Source organism: Moschus berezovskii, chromosome 2 (genome assembly GCF_049115385.1).
Source record: "Moschus berezovskii isolate FMDL1 chromosome 2, NW_MosBer_1.0, whole genome shotgun sequence".
In the NCBI taxonomy this organism is placed as follows: domain Eukaryota; kingdom Metazoa; phylum Chordata; class Mammalia; order Artiodactyla; family Moschidae; genus Moschus; species Moschus berezovskii.
Window position 1 is genome coordinate 6,609,737 of NC_142461.1, and position 18,093 is coordinate 6,627,829.

General features: G+C 47.3%; 1 protein-coding gene across 5 annotated transcripts in view; it reads right to left on the bottom strand.

The window, feature by feature from the left end:
- The window catches only part of LUZP1 (leucine zipper protein 1), a 103,466-nt gene extending 90,195 nt beyond the window's left edge, over window positions 1-13,271 (bottom strand). The window contains exon 1 of one of the 5 annotated variants that reach the window (XM_055398260.2): window positions 13,118-13,271. The gene's annotated coding sequence lies outside the window, so the exon portion shown is untranslated. Of the gene's footprint in view, window positions 1-6,826; window positions 7,193-13,117 lie in introns of those variants that run through there. The other 4 variants (XM_055398262.2, XM_055398257.2, XM_055398258.2 and 1 more) reach the window with 4 other exon arrangements.
- Window positions 13,272-18,093: the final 4,822 nt, after the last annotated feature.

Consider the following 18,093-nt stretch of genomic DNA (forward strand, 5'->3'; position numbering starts at 1 on the left):
TCAAATTAAGATACGAACTAATCAAATTAACCAAGAACATGAAGGGTATGAGCATTACAAGCCACAAGATTTTTGAGAAAGTAAGAAGCTTCTGACCTGACTGAGGAGATACAAGCTAGTGTGACTTAACCAAGAACTTGAGGAGTATCAGCAATCAATGTCAAAATTTTAGCGAAGAAACACTACTGCAAAGTTAGGACAGACTTCAAAGATGAGGAACTGAGCTGAGCCCTGAAGGACGGAAAAAATGAAATAATTAAACAGCAAAAGAGAAGAAAAGGACAAAAGATAGTGGAAATAAATGTGCTAAATTGTGAATATGGTCATTAAATATTTATTAAATACCTACTACATGTCAGTCACTGTGTTATGTACTAGGTGAACAAAGCAGATGAGTTTCCTGCCCCTGTGAAGTCTACTGAGAAGACATAATCAGGCAAGCAGATATATCATTAAAATTGTAACAGGTGTTATAAAGGGAGGCAACAGACACCAGTAACAGGGAATAACGGGAAAGGACTAGCAAGTTAAGATGATGAGGGAAAGTATCTCTGATCATAAGCTGAGGTTGGAAGGAGGCAGCCAGGCAAAGTGCAGGGGAGAGAGTGTTCAAGAAAGAAAGAGCCACATGTACAAAGGCCCTGAGACAGGAAAGAACTTGTGTTTAAAAATAAATAAGCAGCTAGCGTGACAGAAGCACAATGGACCATGAAACTAACATAAGACAAAGTGGTACCCCAGTGGGGCCAGATTATACAAAGCATTACAGGCCAAGATAGAGTTCGAATTTGGATTTTATTTAAGTCTCAAAGAAAGTTAAAACCATTAAAAGTTTCTGCAGGACTTCTCTTGTGTGCCAGTGGTCAAGAATCCGCTGGCCAACACAGGGGACATGGGTTCGATCCCTGGTCCAGGAAGATTTCACATGCTGAGGGGCAACTAAGCCTGTTCCCCACAACTACCGAAGCCCACGTGCTCTAGGGCCTGTGGTCTGTAACAAGAGAAACCACTGCAATGAGAAGCCCACACACCACAACTAGAGAGGAACCCCCGCTCACCCCAACTACAGAAAGCCCTTGAGCAACAGTGAAGACCCAGAACAGCCAAATAAATAAAGTTTCTATATACTCACACACTGCTGAATAAAAGGAGGCAGACCCAAAAGGGTATATGCTGTATGATTCCATTTTTACAAAAATACAAAAACGGATCTAGTAGAAGTCAGGATGGTGATTACCCTCGGTAGGTGGAAGGGCAGCAAGAACCTGAAGGGAACTCAACAGGGGCTTCTATAGGTCCCGGTAACACTGTTTCTTGATCGGGGTGCTGGTTACATGGGTATCTTCAGTTTGTGAAAAAAATCATCAAGTTGTACTCTTAAATGTACTTTCCTACATATAAATGCAATATTTTGGCCACCTCATGAGACGAGTTGACTCACTGGAAAAGACTCTGATGCTGGGAAAGGTTGGGGGTGGGAGGAAAAGGGAACGACAGAGAATGAGATGGCTGGATGGCATCACCGACTCTGTGGACATGAGTTTGAGTGTACTCCGGGAGTTGGTGATGGACAGGGAGGCCTGGCGTGCTGTGATTCATGGGGTCGCGGAGAGTCAGACACGACTGAGCGACTGAACTGAACTGAACATATAAATACTACATACTTCAATCAAAACTTGTAATAATGTTTCAAATTTTTTTGCAAGTTTTTAGTAACATGTTTTCAAAATATTACTCTGTCCACATAAAATGGCAACAGAGGAGCACATGCAAATATGGAAGGACTTGACTGACAAATTAACCTGGTGGAAGTTTTCAGATACATATAATATAGGGGAAAGGGTAAGTCAAGTAACCAGTGATTACAAAGTACCATGTTCATAAAGAATAAGTTAGGTCTAGAAAGGGAGTTATGCAATAAAAGATAAGCTATAAATTCCTTAGAATGTAAGGAGGTACCTCTAGAAATTAAAAAAGGAATAGATGAAAACAGCAATGCCTAAAAAGTTTAGTCATGCTTGTTATCTTTTAACTTACATTTTTATATGCTATTTTCAAGCTCTTCTCTTGCTGTCCCAACTCCAAAACAACAGTGTGATGAAACAGAAAGATTCTAAACTTGAACATCAATCTTATGTGAGCTGAAATCAAATCTGCCCCTCACCAGCTCTGGCAGTAACTGCTCTGAGCTCAGATCCCTCATCTACAAAGAGGATAATGACTACCTCATAGTTATCATTTTCTATCACCACCTAAAATGTTGAGTTGGTAGGCTGGTATTTTATCATTTCCTAATGGTATATGGCTGAGTGACTAAGCACCAGCAGCAATGGTATATGTAGGGTTGAATGGGTTTCCACTCTCAAGGTTCACAGGTGGGAGAAGAGAATTATATAAGAGTCAATATACAGAAACAGCATGGACAAGGAAAAACAAGAAAGGAACTTTCCTGGCAGTCCAGTGGTTAAGACTCTGCACTTCCACTGCAGGGGCACAGGTTCAATCCCTGGTTGGGGAACTAACATCCTGCATTCCCATGCCGTCCAATGGAAAAAAAATAATAATACAAGGGGTCACAGATAAACATGTGTCTTATAAACATGTGTCAGATAAAGTGGTTTCAAGCATTTTCTAAGACAGAGACTTGTGCTAAATCAGATTGGGACAGGTGCAGTGACTTGAGAAATTAAGAGAAGGAAGACAATCTATGTTTCCCTGCTGCTGCTAAGTCACTTCAGTCATGTCTGACTCTGTGCGACCCCATAGACGGCAGCCCACCAGGCTCCCCGGTCCCTGGGATTCTCCAGGCAAGAACACTGGAATGGGTTGCCATTTCCTTCTCCAATCCATGAAAGTGAAAAGTGAAAGTGAAGTCGCTCAGTCGTGTCCAACTCTTAGTAACCCCATGGACTGCAGCCTACCAGGCTCCTCCATCCACGGGATTTTCCAGGCAAAAGTACTGGAGTGGGGTGCCACTGCCTTCTCCCTATGTTTCCCTGCTGCTGCTAAGTCACTTCAGTTGTGTCCGACTCTGTGCGACCCCATAGATGGCAGCCCACCAGGCTCCCCTACCCCTGGGATTCACCAGGCAAGAACACCGGAGTGGGTTGCCATTTCCCTCTCCTATGTTTCCCTAGGAAGATGCAATTCCTACCTAATGTATTCCCTTTGTGGAATATTAGCTAAAACAAGTTAGAGATTAACATTAAGGGTATTCTATTGCAGGTGGAAGGAAGGGCAAGGCCTTTAATCATTTTATGGCATCCCCACCCTTCAGAATTATTTGAACAACCATAATGTGTGAAGTACTCCTTAAGTATAGCCAAAGATGTTAAGTTTCATATTTCAAGAGCTACCATTTCCAAAAAGATACAAAAATAAAAGTTCAAGTCATTAACAAATTTTCAGGTAATTTTTATTTTCCCCACAGTGTACCCCTGTCCTAAAAAGTAATGAAAACCTGGTTCCTCATGAATTTATCATTCTGCTGATCTGACAAGTGTCCCCATCTCTACCTCTCACTCTTGTCATGCACACTTATAGTTCCCGCTGTTTCCTACAAAGTTGCCACACTGACTCTCTAGTATTCACTCTGATCTCACCAGTATTGAGTCTAAACATAGAGACTTCACAGCATTCCCAACCGATCACTGCTAACCAACAGCTAAGAGATAACACACGGTTTACACAAACGAAGGTGGTGATTATGCAACTGTATGTGTTTATCAAAGCTCATTAAACTGTACATTTCAAACTGGTGAATCTTATTGTATGTAAATTATACCTCAATAAAGCTGATTTTTTTTTTTTACAAGAGAATGCATGCATTCACTCATCCAGCAAATATTTACTGAGCATCTGCGATGTGCATCAAAGTTTATATCACATCTTTCAGTTTGACTATCTGGGTCCTATAGTGTGATAATGAAGTTGCTCAGTTGTGTCCGACTCTTTGCGACCCCATGAACTGTAACCTACCAGGTTCCTCCATCCATGGGATTTTCCAGGCAAGAGTACTGAAATGGGTTGTCATTTCCTTCTCCAGGGAATCTTCCCGACCCAGGGATCGAACCCGGGTCTCCCGCACTGTAGGCAAACGCTTTATTGTATATAATGTGTATGCTCTACTCATAAACTAATACAGTCCTCAAAAGCCATGTTCCATGAAAAATGGCTCAATTTTTTATTATGAATGTCACCTTAATGATGGCCTCTACAGGAGAAGGACCATTAGCTATCCATCATCTTCCATCACATCAATGATATCTATGCTCTTTATTTTAATACAAACGCCTCCATGACAAGAAAAAAATTAAGCACCTACCGCATATATCACCACCACAACCTTATGTTTATCCTTCTATCAAAAAAATATATATATAAATATCTCAAAACTTACTGACAATATTGCCAGAAGACAGTATTATCAGGGAATAGACTTAATTGACTTATTCTAGGATCCATGGTGACCCAGTAGCTGACTCAAAGGCCTAGAAACTAGGCCTCCTGGCTCCCAACTCAATATGCACAGTGGACCTTAGAAACAAACTTGGATTTGAATTCCAGCTCCACTTCCTACTAGTTATATGCATACACCTAGCAAAGTCAGCTTCAGTTTGCTCATCTGTAAAACAGGGATGCCAACTACCATATCACAGCATTGTTGTGAAGACCACCCAGTACAATTACTGGGCACGACATGATTAGTTCCCTTTCTTGGTCTTCAACTATTTAAGAATAAGAAAATATCTATTAATCAAAGTTAATTCATAATTCCTATTTTCTGCCTAGTTCATACTCCACATCAACTTCCTTCCCATCCCACCATTTCCAGTTCTTCAAACTTCAGTTACTATGTTTAGAAGTGATTTAATTTTAGAAACCTGGAAAATTCTTCTGAGTAAATTCAGCAAAACCTTCATCTGCCCCAAGGAGAATTCTGAGCAAAATAATTATTTCTAACAAGAAAAGAATTTTTTATATGGGGGTTATTCATGTAAACCACATGAATACCACCAAGGCTGCACACAAAGTAACAGAAAACCATCTGGAACATACTGTACAGATTCTCCGAAGGGAAACATCCCCCTAAAATCCAAACACCTCCCTCCCTAATCTTAGGTAGTAAAATCTTAACAGGCGATCTGAATTCGGCTCTGACACCAGTCCAACTCCTTAGGCCAGAAGTGCAGCAGTCTGTAAAACGCTCTGAACAAACCCCACCTCTCGAAATATCCCCAAAAGGCAGGGAGGTCCGAAGAGTATTTTCTCCTTCATCGACAGATAAAGCACTAGAGGCACAATTCCTTTCATTCAAGGTCATTCAAGTCAGTGGAGGTGCGACGGGGAATCTGCAGTCTCTCTGGCTTTCTGGAAATCACACTGCAGGGAATTTTTTTTCCCTTTTTTTTTTTTGAAGGGGGTTGGGGGCCTGCCTATTCTCTTTGCCTCTCCCACCCTTCAAGTGTGAGCACTGGTCTCGGCATTTCCGAAACAAGCCACAACAAGCTCTGCAGCATAAGGAAAGGGACTGACGCGATGAAGAAACAGATGCTCCAAAGCAAGATGGTCTTTCTCGGCTCGCAGAGCCTCCTCAAGGTTATTAACAGAAACCGCAGGCACCCCAGGGACCTCTCTACTCCCGGCTCCAAACATCCCCAGCCCGGCCGCCCCGGAGACGCCGAGCTTCCTTCAGCAGCCTTCGCCGCCCGAGGCCACCGGCCCCAGAAACCGCACTTCATTCCTGCGCTCCGGGAAGCCATGGCTCCTTCCCCGCCCCGCGCGGGGCTGGGGGGTGCAGCGCGCGGAGAGGCGGGCCGCGCGCGCTGCGGAAAGTTCACCGCGGCGGCCGGCTGGCTGGCCGGCGGGCGGGCGGGTGAGGGGCGGCCCCGGCCCGGCTCGCCCGTGTCCCCCAGCAGATTCCACCATTAATTAGTCCTGAGGACTGTCTACTGGCAACTTAAACAAAGCGAATGCCTCGAATTCCTTCCCGGCCCAGCGGTCTGGCCGCGAGAGCAGCATCGGGCCGGGGCGCGCGGGGCCGGCGCTGCGGGCAGACCGACGGCTGCGGCGGAGCCCTTCCCCCGCCCGGGCCGCGCCCCCGCCCCCGCCGCCGGGGCCAGCAGCCCTGCCCGCAAGCCGGCCCGCGCGCTCCCAAATCTCTCCTCCTCCTCCTCCTCTCCTCCTCCTCCTCGGGAGCTCCCGGGCTCTTCCTGTAAGATCACTTCCTTCCTCCCCGGGTGCCCGCGGGCCCCGCGCAGCCCCCCTCCCCGGCGGTCCCGGCTGCCCCCGCCACCCCGCCCGGCCGAGCCGCTCCCCGCCCCCCACCCGGCTCCCGCGCCCCGCGCGTCTCCCCACCACCACCACCACCCCCCACAACTCCCAAACTCGACCCCAAAACTCCTCCTCTGCCCCCTCAACACGTTCTCCTCAGCTCTTGGCCCCAGACATTTTCTTTTTACCTCAGATTCTCGCTCTCCCACCAAGAAGTCTCTCAGAACCTTCCCTCCCCCCCACCAAGGAGAAAAAAAAGAAAAAAAAAAAATCTCTCAACTCCAAAAGAATTCTCAAGGTCTCGCTCCAGAGATGTCCCCTTCGGAGCTCTTTCTCCGAAATGCCGCTCAAACTCTACCCCCGACTTCAACTCCACACACCTCACCCGCCGCCCGCCCTCGCCGGGGTGCGCCCGCCGGTTCTGCCCGGTCACCCCTGGGTGCCCCGACCCTCTTTGGCGGGGCAGACCGCCCCCTCCGAGCGCTCTCCTTTCTCCGCCCGGCCGCCCGGCCTCCCGCGCCGCCCTCCCGCCACTTCCCCGCGGACTCCTCACCTCAGCGGCTGCGGCCCGCGCTCCCGCCCGCCACGGGCTCCGGCGCTCAGCTCCCGGAGGCCGGCGCCTCCTCCGGCTCCCGGGACTGACAATGAGGGGCGGGACTATCTGGTGACGTCAGGTCCATGAAGGCGTGGCTTTGTTGAGGGGCGTGGCTGATCGACGGTCCCGCCCCCTCCGTCTTGCCTTTTCCCCCATCTGTAAGACTAACTATTCCAAGTTTTTACCGCCGGTCTAGCTAGAGTGCCCAGCGCTTGTGCTAGGCGCGGTGGCAAATCGAAATGGAAGACAAGACTTGTTTTCAAGAGGGGCATTCTCAGGGGATTGTGGGATTAAATGAGATAATCCATGTAAAGGTATTTAGCCCACGGCCTGGTATGGAGTAATCTCTCAACAAATACTATTTCTATTACTCACCAAAATGTAGAAAAGGAACTCAGCTTGAACTCAAAAGGCATGGTAGGTTCCAGTCCCCACCTCCGCTATTAATTCCTTGTCTGCTATCTACGTTCCCTCCTGTTGCCTTTAAAATGGGAGGGGGCCCTCCAATAATACTGTGACATTTTTCTGTGGAACTATACAATGTGCAAAGCATCTTGGAGGCCCAGAGAAGTGGGGAGGGGGGCCTTTGAAGGAAGTCCAAGACCCAGCCCCAGCATGGTACAGGACACAGCTCTAGACGGTCTCCTGCCTGGTGCCCTCCCACGTACTGGCACAGAGTTGCATTCACAAGCCGGGACACAGATGCACGGAGGCCCGCTTCCTCTCTGACTGCAGCAGCATAGCTGGTCTCTTGAGACATCGCTTGTGTAAGCTCCTTATTGCCTATGGAATAAAGGCCAAATGCCTGGCCTGGTCTGATCTCTTCCTACCTTTACACACACACACACACACACACACACACACACACACAGTTTATCCAAACTTCCCCTAGCACACCCACTGCTTTCCCACATCTGCCCATTGCTCATGCTCTGCCCTTACTGTCTCATCTCGGTTTACAACTCCTCCTAGTTTCCCCCAGCCAGAAGCTGACTCTCCCTTCCCTGAATACCCATGGCATTGTGTTAACTCTCATGTAGGCACAAACACATTTTAACTTGTGTCAAACTGACCTCCCCTTTGTTTCTTAGCACTTCCTCACTTCCTTGAGGTCAGAACCCACACATAAGTTTGTGGAGCTCAGGTACTGATGCCAGAAAATCTTGGGATGATATATCCATATTCTGGCCCGTACTAGCTCTCTTTGAAACTCATTCTGCTCATCTGCCAAATGGGCATGTTAAGACAGTCACTGCGGTGTGCGTTTTAAAATCACAGAAGACACTGTGTGGAAAGCACCAACCGCGGTGCTCCACAAATGATGCAGCTGCCATTTGTATTCATTATTATTACTATCAGCAATAGTGTTTACAGTTTCTAACACCAGATAGCATCGCTAGACACACCCCATCATTTCATAGTGGGAGATTTTAAGGGGCTGAGAGAGAAAGAGACTCTCTGAGAAGGGCCCTGCACAGCATGGCCACTGGGATAGGAACTCCAGTTTCTAGACCCCAGGTGGATTCTACAGAGTCACAGCTGATATCCAGGGGTGTCTCTGTCACTCAGCACCCGTCCAGGTTGGGGACTCCTTTGAGTTCTCATCTTTGGCAGCAGAGCTGACCTGGTTCTCCCTCATGCCTCTCTCCTCTCATTTTTCTTACAGAGAGATGGATCTGTGTTAAACTGCCCTTGACACCCCCACAGTCTTCTAGAAGAGCTGTAGCAAGGCACTGGGCGTTTCCAGAGTGCTGGCCTGTGGGAAGAGGGAAAAGGCTTTGGGGTTCTGATTAATTTACTGCGAGGCTGACAGGCAAATGGCTGTTCTGAATTGCCTGGGCTGGTCCTTAAGGGCTCCTAACAAATTACAGCTTATTTTTAGAATAAGAGATTCAAAAATGCCACTTCCCATGAAAGGAAGGCACAGCCACAGGATTGCTGCCAGCAAAGAAAGGGCCTTGACTGAGTCCCTCCTATGTGCTGATTCCAAGCATTGCAGACACTTGTAAGTGAGAACCGAGGACATACAGGGGAGGTTCTGAAGACAGAACTTTCTCTCCAGGACCCATGACCCCATCAGCCACCTATTCATTCATTTGAGCCTTGGCACAGGACAGATCGGGATTCAAATCTCAATTCCACCACTTACCAGTTGTGTGACTTTGGGCTTTCAAGTGTCTGCACCTTAGTTTCTCATCTGAAAAATGTAAATTATAACAGTACCTATTTCATACAGTGGCACACGGGCTGTGAGAATCAAATGGCATAACATGTGAAAGAGCTGAGTTCAGAGCCTGGCATCTAGTTCATGTCAGGATATGGTGGCTGCTGTTACTATTCCAGCAGGACCTCCTGGTAAGGCCTCTCATGTGCTGGCATGTGGACTGGAAGTAACAGTCCTGACCATGAGAAGCTCATTTGGCAAAAGAAATGAAGGAGATTTTCATGAATAATCAATAAAAGGTGTCTACCGGATATTGTTAAGCAAACAAACAAAAGTTGCAGAATTACAGGTGTAGCAGGATCTCATAATTATAATTATATATTAGTACATGCACTAAAAATGGAGAATATTGGGGACTTCTTTGGTGGTCCAATGGTTAAGAATCTGCCCTCCGATGCAGGCGACGCAGGTTCGATCCCTGGTCGGAACTAAGATCTTACATGCTAAGTAGCAACTAAGCCCACGGACCACAACTACTGAAGCCTGTGTGCCACAGCTAGAGAGTCTGTGTGGCAAAGAAGATCCAAGTACCACAGCTGAGACCTGACACAGCCAAAGAAGAAAGAAAGAAATTTTTTAATGGGGAATATAGAAAACTAAATAAGAAATCGTCACCTTTTCTCCTTGATTTTTGCTTTGCTTTCTTTGTGTCTGTGCCTGTGTGTATATGCAGCAGGAATTTTCAAAAAAGACTCTACTGAATGCTAAGAGAGAGGTAAAAGGATGAAGACATAGCTACAAGGTGTATCCAGCAATGGACTTCTGGGCCAATTCTTCATAAGCCATAGAAAATTCTACAGGTTCCATCTCATTCTTCATGGCATTCCAAGGAAAGCCCCTGCCCAGACAATTCTCACCTTCTCCATCTCCCCAGCCCCTAGCTGCAGTTGAACTTTTCAATGCTATAGTCAGAGGCAGGACTCTGAACAGAACTCCCAGGAACCATGGCAAGGCCAGTAGGAGAGACCTTTACTCAGGAAGAATTTTTTTTGTTTTTTTTTTTTGCTTTTGCTCCTTGTCCTGTGCCCCGTTCCCACCTCCCAAGGAATAACAATCTGTCAGCATCTATACCCACAGTGCCTAAACCTGTCTGCACTCTTAATTTCTCTCATTATATCTTTCTGTAATTTAAATTTTTTACAAGGAGGATGTATTACTTGGTCATCAGGAAAGAGGCAGTAAAGATGCATGTAAAAAGAAAGCTAATATGACCAACATTGATAGTACATAAAAAGCAGAGACATTACTTTGCCAACAAAGCTCCGTCTAGTCAAGGCTATGGTTTTTCCCATGGTCATGTGTGGATGTGAGAGTTGGACTGTGAAGAAAGCTGAGCACCGAAGAATTGATGCTTTTGAACTGTGGTGTTGGAGAAGACTCTTGAGAGTCCCTTGGACTGCAAGGAGATCCAACCAGTCCATTCTAAAGGAGATCAATCCTGGGTGTTCATTGGAAGGACTGATGCTAAAGCTGAAACTCCAATACTTTGGCCACCTCATGCAACGAGTTGACTCACTGGAAAAGACTCTGATGCTGGGAAAGGTTGGGGGTGGGAGGAGATGGGGACGACAGAGAATGAGATGGCTGGATGGCATCACCGACTCTGTGGACATGAGTTTGAGTGAACTCCGGGAGTTGGTGATGGACAGGGAGGCCTGGCGTGCTGTGATTCATGGGGTCGCGGAGAGTCGGACACGACTGAGCTACTGAACTGAACTGAACTGAACCAAGCCCAAGTTGGTTCACTTTTGTTGGTTTGCAAACAGTAAATTAGAACAATGTGGTTGAGGCCAGTGCTTAAGTCTCACAGGATCATAGAAAGTGAGGGTGGGATGGGATGAAATCACCCTCAGTTTCTCCTACCACCCCTCAAATGGCATGCTTTTAGTCTCCTCACATTTCAGACCACAAATCAACACATGCATTTCATTCATTCACTCAACAAACACCTATGGATCCTTCACTATAAACCAAGTACCATACAGGTTAGGAAGGTCATTGTTCCCACCTTGCAGATTAGAAAAACAAGGCTCAAGGAAGTAAAGTAACTTGCCCAAAGTCTCACATCTAGAGGAATCTAAAGGAAGACCTTCACAACATTATAACCCAATTCCTAAAGTATGAGGACTGAATTCCAAAGTGACTGAGCTGTGTACTCAGGCCACTTTGATTGCCTGGGTGGCTTCAGGCAAGTCATTGAACTCTTCCAGGAGCAGTTTGTCCATCTTTTGGGAGTAAGGTCATACCTGGCTGGATATTTTACGTAAGTTAAGTGCTTTGTAAGTTATATCACAAAGAGAATTTGTTACATCAGCTCTTCTGGGAATGATTCCGCTTGGCACATTCCTGTCAGTGTGTATCCCCATGAATGTTTTACCCCCCATTAACACATTAAGGACAGTCTTCCTCACACAAATGCATATTATTCCCCCCACTAGCCTGGGACTTTCGTAAGGAGGGGAACGATGCTTATTCATTTCTGATCCCTTTCTGCCTCCAGTACGGGGTCTGGTGTTTCCTCCGTTCCTTCATTCTTTTCTTTATTTTATAACAAATGGTTGAAAGCCTAACATGTGTAAGACAGCAAATGTCCCTGCCTTCTTGGCCCTTAAGATTGATGAAGGGACTTCCCTGGTGGTGCAGTGGTTAAGAATCTGCCTTGCATTGCAGGGGCTGCAGGTTCAATCCCCGGTCCAGGAACAAAAATTCCACATGCTACAGAGCAACTCAGCCCATGCCACAACTACTGAAGCCCATGTGCCACAACTAGAGAATTCATGAGCCACAATGAAAAATCCTGCATGATCCAACAAAGATCTCCCATATGGCAACTAAGACCCAATGCAGCCAAATAAGCAAATAAAAAGTTTTTTGTTTTTTTTTTAAAGCAGTGCTCAAAAAAAAAAAAGTTTCAAAAACCAAAACAAACAAAAAAGACTGGTGGGTGGAGGGACAAGAAAATATTAAGCACAATTACTTCATAACAACTGCATTAAATCCCACAGAGTATCAGGCCAGGTGCAATGAGAGCTTGGGGGATGTGGAGTGGGGACCTAATTGAATTCCGGACACAGAGAATGTTTCCAAGAGGAGGTGGCCTTGAGGCTCAGAGAAGTTAAGAAATTTGCTCAAGGTCACACAGCTGGTAAGTGGTAAACCTGGGATTTTAACCCAGAAGGCCTGACTCCCAAACACATATTCCTCTACTAGACAATACTGCCTTTTATCTCCTCTCTCCTATTTTTTCCTGACTCTTACGGGGAGAGAAAGCAAGGCCTGTCTAACATAGGATGCTCCAAAGCAATATTTCCCCCAGATTGAGGGGTCAGAGCCCTCTTTGAGAATCTGGTGAAATCCATGAAACCTCTCCAAGGAACTACATGGACACAGACAGACCCACAGAATCTTGCCTGCAATTTCAGGGGGTTCATAAGCATCATGAGGCCCAGGTTTAGAACTCACACCAGGGGAAACTTACAGTGAGATTCTCAGAACCTCAGACAAAACACCAGGGCCCCATGGGGACCTCAGATTCAGAGACAGACCCCAGAATTCCATAAAAAGATTCTCAAGATCCGGGAGAAAGGTCCCGGGACCCTGTAGAGACCCCAAGTCCCGCCCCTGCAGAGACATTCTTAAGATGCTATAAAGACTATAGAGGAGGCTCAGGCCCTCAAAAAGCGGGCATCAACCCCTGCGCCTTGGAAACCTAAGACCGTTTTGGAGTCACTGACACTTTGAAACTGAGAAAAAAAAAATGCTCTACAACAGGCTTTGCACAAAATCCAGGCGTTCACAGACCTCTAGGACGTCATCAATTACCCCCAGAATCAGGCCTCCTTTTCTCGGGCCTCCATAAAACCTGGACCCTCCCGAGCCCCTCGCGAACCGGGACAAGGTAGGTCCACAGACTGAAGACACAAACTTTAGAGTCAAGCAGCCCATGGGTCGAATTCCGGACCTACAGTTTCCTCGCCATGACCTTGGACCACTCACCTACAAACCCTCGGGCCTCAGAGTCTCACCTCCGCAAAGAGAGGCTCGGCCACCTCTCCCTCCCCAGTCCGGGCCCCCGCGGCGTGGGCTCCGTGCAGGGTGGCGCTGGCGCCCGAGGGACCCAGGCCGCTGGGCTCGGGCGCCCGGGACCTGGGCTGCGGCGCTTCGCTGCGATCCTGATGGACCGACTGCAGCGGGAGCGCGGGCGGCGGGGGAGGCGGCGCGCCTGCCGCAGTGACAGCTCCGCGCCGCCGCGGGCCTGGGAAGCCGGCGAGGCCGTTCCCACCCGCCGGGCAGGGCGTTCCCGCCGGCCGGCTTCCTGCAGTCGGGGGCAGCCGAGTGGGGGAGGCGCGGAGGGGCCGCGGGGCCCGGCAGGCCTGGTTCCTGGCTTTCTCTCCGCGTTTCCTGAGCCGGACCGGCCGGGGGATGGGACCCAGCACAAACCTCCTTCCCGGGAGCGCAGCCAGGAAATCGCGTCCTGGTTCGCTCCGGTTCCTGCTGTGTCCCAGGACGATGCCGATTGTGGTCCATAATCTTCTCGTCCTGACATAATGAGTACAACGCAAGAAGAAACGGCAGACCCCAGACCCCACAGCCCAGCGAGATTCCAATCCCGTGGTGGAAGTTGGTTAATTTCATTCTACGGATGAGAAACGGAAGGCTGAAAAAGTGAGGTGACATCATAAAAGCATTGCTACTGATAAAAAATTGCTCACTACCTACCAGGTGCTGTGCTACAAATGCGCTAAAGTAACTGTGTCTGTGAGCCTTCAGAATCTATGAAGATAACTATTGTCCCTATGTTATAAATGAGCAAGGTCACACAGCTAGGAGTTAAGTGCCAGTCTCCTGTTTCTGGAGCTCAGGCCATTCCACTGTCCTGCTTCCCAGATGTCCTATTTCAACTCAGTACAGTGGGTAACCTGAGAGTCAGAACCCTGACCCCTTTGTTTCTGGATCCGGCAAACGCCACTTGGAACTTGACACAAAATAAGTGCTCGGAGGTGACTCTGGAGCCTAGTGCGTTGTGTACATGCTCAGTTGTGTCCGACTCTTTGCAACCCCATGGACTATAGCCCGCCAGACTCTTCTGTCTGTGGGATTTTTCCAGGCAAGAACACTGGAATGGGTTGCCATCTTCCCTACCCAAGAATCAAATCTGCATCTCTTGCCTCTCCTGCATTGGCAGGCAGATTCTTTACCACTGCACCACCCAGGAAGCCCCCTGGAGCCTAGTAGAGAAGCTCAAAGTTAGCAGGACTAGTAGGAGGCATCTTATATGACTCCTTCTAGAGCCTTCATCATAGGGAAAATTCAGCCTCTGCTTCAATAGTTCCTACCATGATGAACTCTCTCTCTCCCACCATAATCCTTTCCTCTGTTGAACAAATATGTTTAGTCTAAAATGTAAATACTTCATTTTGCTCATGGTTCCTTATAAACAGAGGAAGACCATTTCCCTTCTCATGACCACAGTATACACTGCATGGTATTCTTAGCCATTTTATAAAGGTTCAATAATTTTAAGTCTTTGTGAACTGAAACAACACCAGCTATTCACCAAAGACGTTCCTCTTCCATGTGTAGAGTTGTTTCAGAGAAAAGCAGCCCAGACGACATTTTCCAGCACCCCTTGCAACTAGGTATGTGACATTGGGCTATGGGCAGGACGATGTGTGCCATGTCTAGGCCAAATCCAAGTTAAAAACTATGCATACTTTCTCAAAACTCTGTCTTTTCTCTCTGTCTGCCAACTGTGTGGGCTTCCCAGGTGGCACTACTGGTAAAGAAACTGCCTGCCAGTGCAGGAGATACAGGTTTGATCCCTGAGTCAGGAAGATCCCTGGAGGAGGGTGTGGCAACCCACTCCAGTATTCTTGCCGTGGACAGAGGAGCCTGGCGGGCTATAGTCCATAGGGTCTCAAAGAGTTGGACACGACTGAAGCGACTTAGCACACATGCACGCCAACTGCATGACAACACAGGTGAACTTGGGAAACCACATGTTGAACACAGGAGAACCTTGGTCAGCCTTGGTTTCACTCAAGTCGCTTGACTGAATGGTACCACGTTGAATCAACTTCTACTTAGTGTTCAGACATTGATCTCTCAGGATTTCTCTATTTCAGCAGTCAGCATCACTTTGACAAACACCGGGACCAACTTGGGTTCATTGTCATGACCTCCACTTCACAAAGCAAGGTGTTGGTCATAGAAAAGCTGCTTAAAGACGTCCATTTGGTACTGACTGTGTCCAGCTGGTTCAGCTGGGCAAGAAATAGTCTCTGTTCATCTCACTGATTCACTTCATCCTTTCTATTCCCAAAAGAGTTTTGAGGTGGTTTCCATTGTAGCCACAAGCCTATTTGATGGTTAATTAAAGAGCAAGAATCGAGGAGTAATGAAAGCCTAGACCATAGGCCAGTGGAGAAGGAGGGAAGAAAAATGAAAAATTGACTAACTATAGCAGAAATGCTAGGTCAAGTTTTCTAAGGATAGCAACTGTGACAGAGCAAAAACGAAACCACAGCTCCGAGTTTCCTGGAAGTCAAAGCAAAGAGGGAAAGAGGATGCTACAAATTATATAGGAAGCAGTAAATGTTTGATTAGCCACACAAACCCCAGAATCAGATTGTGTTGCTTTGAAGCCCAGCTCTACCACTTACTTAGGCAATTACTTAACTTTTCCGTGCTTCTTCTTTTTTTTTTAAATCTAAAAAATGGGGATGATATAAAATAAAACCAAGCTCTTATGATAAATGAGCCAAGGCATATTTAGATCTCATAATAGGCCTATCACACATGGTGAATTCTGTATAAGAGTTAGCTATTGCTACAGTCTGATTGGAAGAATCAGGTCAGTGATTTGCAAAAAAAAATTTTCGCTTTACTAAACTCTCAGAGGAATGTATTCTATAAGTTCAGTTCGGTTGCTCAATCGTGTCCGACTCTTTGCGACCCCATGAATCACAACACGCCAGGCCTCCCTGTCCATCACCAACTCCCGGAGTTCACTCAAACTCATGTCCATCGAGTTGGTGATGCCATCCAGCCATCTCATTCTCTGTCGTCCCCGTCTCCTCCCACCCCCAATCCCTCCTAGCATCAGACTCTTTTCCAGTGAGTCAACTCGTCGCATGAGGTGGTCAAAGTATTGGAGTTTCAGCTTTAACATCAGTCCTTCCAATGAACACCCAGGACTGATCTCCTTTAGAATGGACTGGTTGGATCTCCTTGCAGTCCAAGGGACTCTCAAGAGTCTTCTCCAGCACCACAGTTCAAAAGCATCAATTCTTCGGCGATCAGCTTTCTTCACAGTCCAACTCTCACATCCATACATGACCACGGGAAAAACCATAGCCTTGACTAGACGGACCTTGGTTGGCAAAGTATTGGGACCCCAACTAATACAATGAACTATGCCTTAATCAGATTTATGACAACTACTGGGCCCTGTATCACACAGTCATTTCTCTTATTGGCTTTTGGTCCAGACAAGCCTCAGCATTCTATTCACTAGGTAATTTGGGGGGCAGATTGTTGGGGTGCCCTAGGTGCCTTACGGATAACCCACCCCCAAGGCAGGTGAGTGTTGTGGTGACTAGCAAAGGGGCTGGTGTCAGACAGACTCAGGTATGTTTGTTAACCTTTTCAACCTCAGTCTCTTATCTATAGAGTGGAGACAACAGGAAATAGTATCGACCCAAGAGAGCTGCTACAAAGACTGTGGGAAAGGATAGATACAAAACCATTGCCACAGTGACTGGGACTATGGGAAGACTGTGCTATGCTGACGCTCACAAAATAGGGGAGAAACTGCCAAATTCAAAATAGAGAATCTCACCTGAGACCCCTGGAGTAAGGGGAATCTTTTTCTTTTAAGGTTTATTTATTCTTTTATTGGCTATGAGAGGTCTTTGTTGCCGCACTCAGACTGCGGGGAGAAGGGGCTACTCTTTGTTGCTATGCGCGGGCTCCTCATTGCAATGGCTTTTCTTGTAGCGGAGCACGGGCTCTAGGCACACAGGCTTCAGTAGCTGCAGCGTGTGGGCTCAGTAGTTTTGGCTCTCGGGCTCTACAGTGCTGGCTCATTAGTTGTGACACATGGCTTAGTTGCTCTGTTGCATGTGGGATCTTCCTGGACCAGGGGTCAAACAGGTGTCCCTTGCATTTCAAGGTGCTTCTTAAACACTGGACCATGAGGGAAGCCTGAGAATCATTTTTAATGCTTCAAAAAGGGGATCAGGTAAGACTCTGAGTTTTCACTACAGGGGGCTCAGGTTCTATCCCTGGTCGGGGAACTAAGATCCCACATGCCACGCGACGAAAATAAATAAATAAATACATATAAAATTTTTAAAAATTGAAACAGAATTGATGCATTTCCCCCAGGATGTGTCCCTGGGGCTGACCAAAGCATTACTTTTTTGCTTCTGGCTGGAATTCCCTTGGCCTAATTCAGTATGTTGTGCAGCACAAGCAGGTCTGTTTTTGGAACCACCTCTGCCCAGTGAGGTACCACAGAGCCAGAATGACCGCTGTGTGCTCAGTCGCTCAGTCATGGCCAGCTCTTTGTGGCCCCATGGACTGCAGCCCGCCAGGCTCCTCTGTCCATGGGATTCTCCAGGCAAGAATGCTGGAGTGGGTTGCTACGCCCTCCTCCAGGGGATCTTCCCAACCCAGGGATTGAACTCATGTCTCCTGCATTGCAGGCAGATTCTTTACCACTGGGCCACCTGGAAAGCCCAAAATGACTGCTATGCTACAGCAAAAGACTGTCTTTGAGGGGAAATGAGAACTGAAATCTCCCCCTTAGGATTCCACGTGTTGGGTGCTTCACATAATATCTTGCCTAACTGCCACAACAGCTTCAAAGGTTAAGCCATGTTGGCAATCACATTTTATGGATGAGTAAATGGAAGGACTTGCCTGGGGGCTCAGATGGTAAAGCGTTTGCCTACAATGCAGGAGAGCTGGGTTCAATTCCTGGGTCGGGAAGATCTCC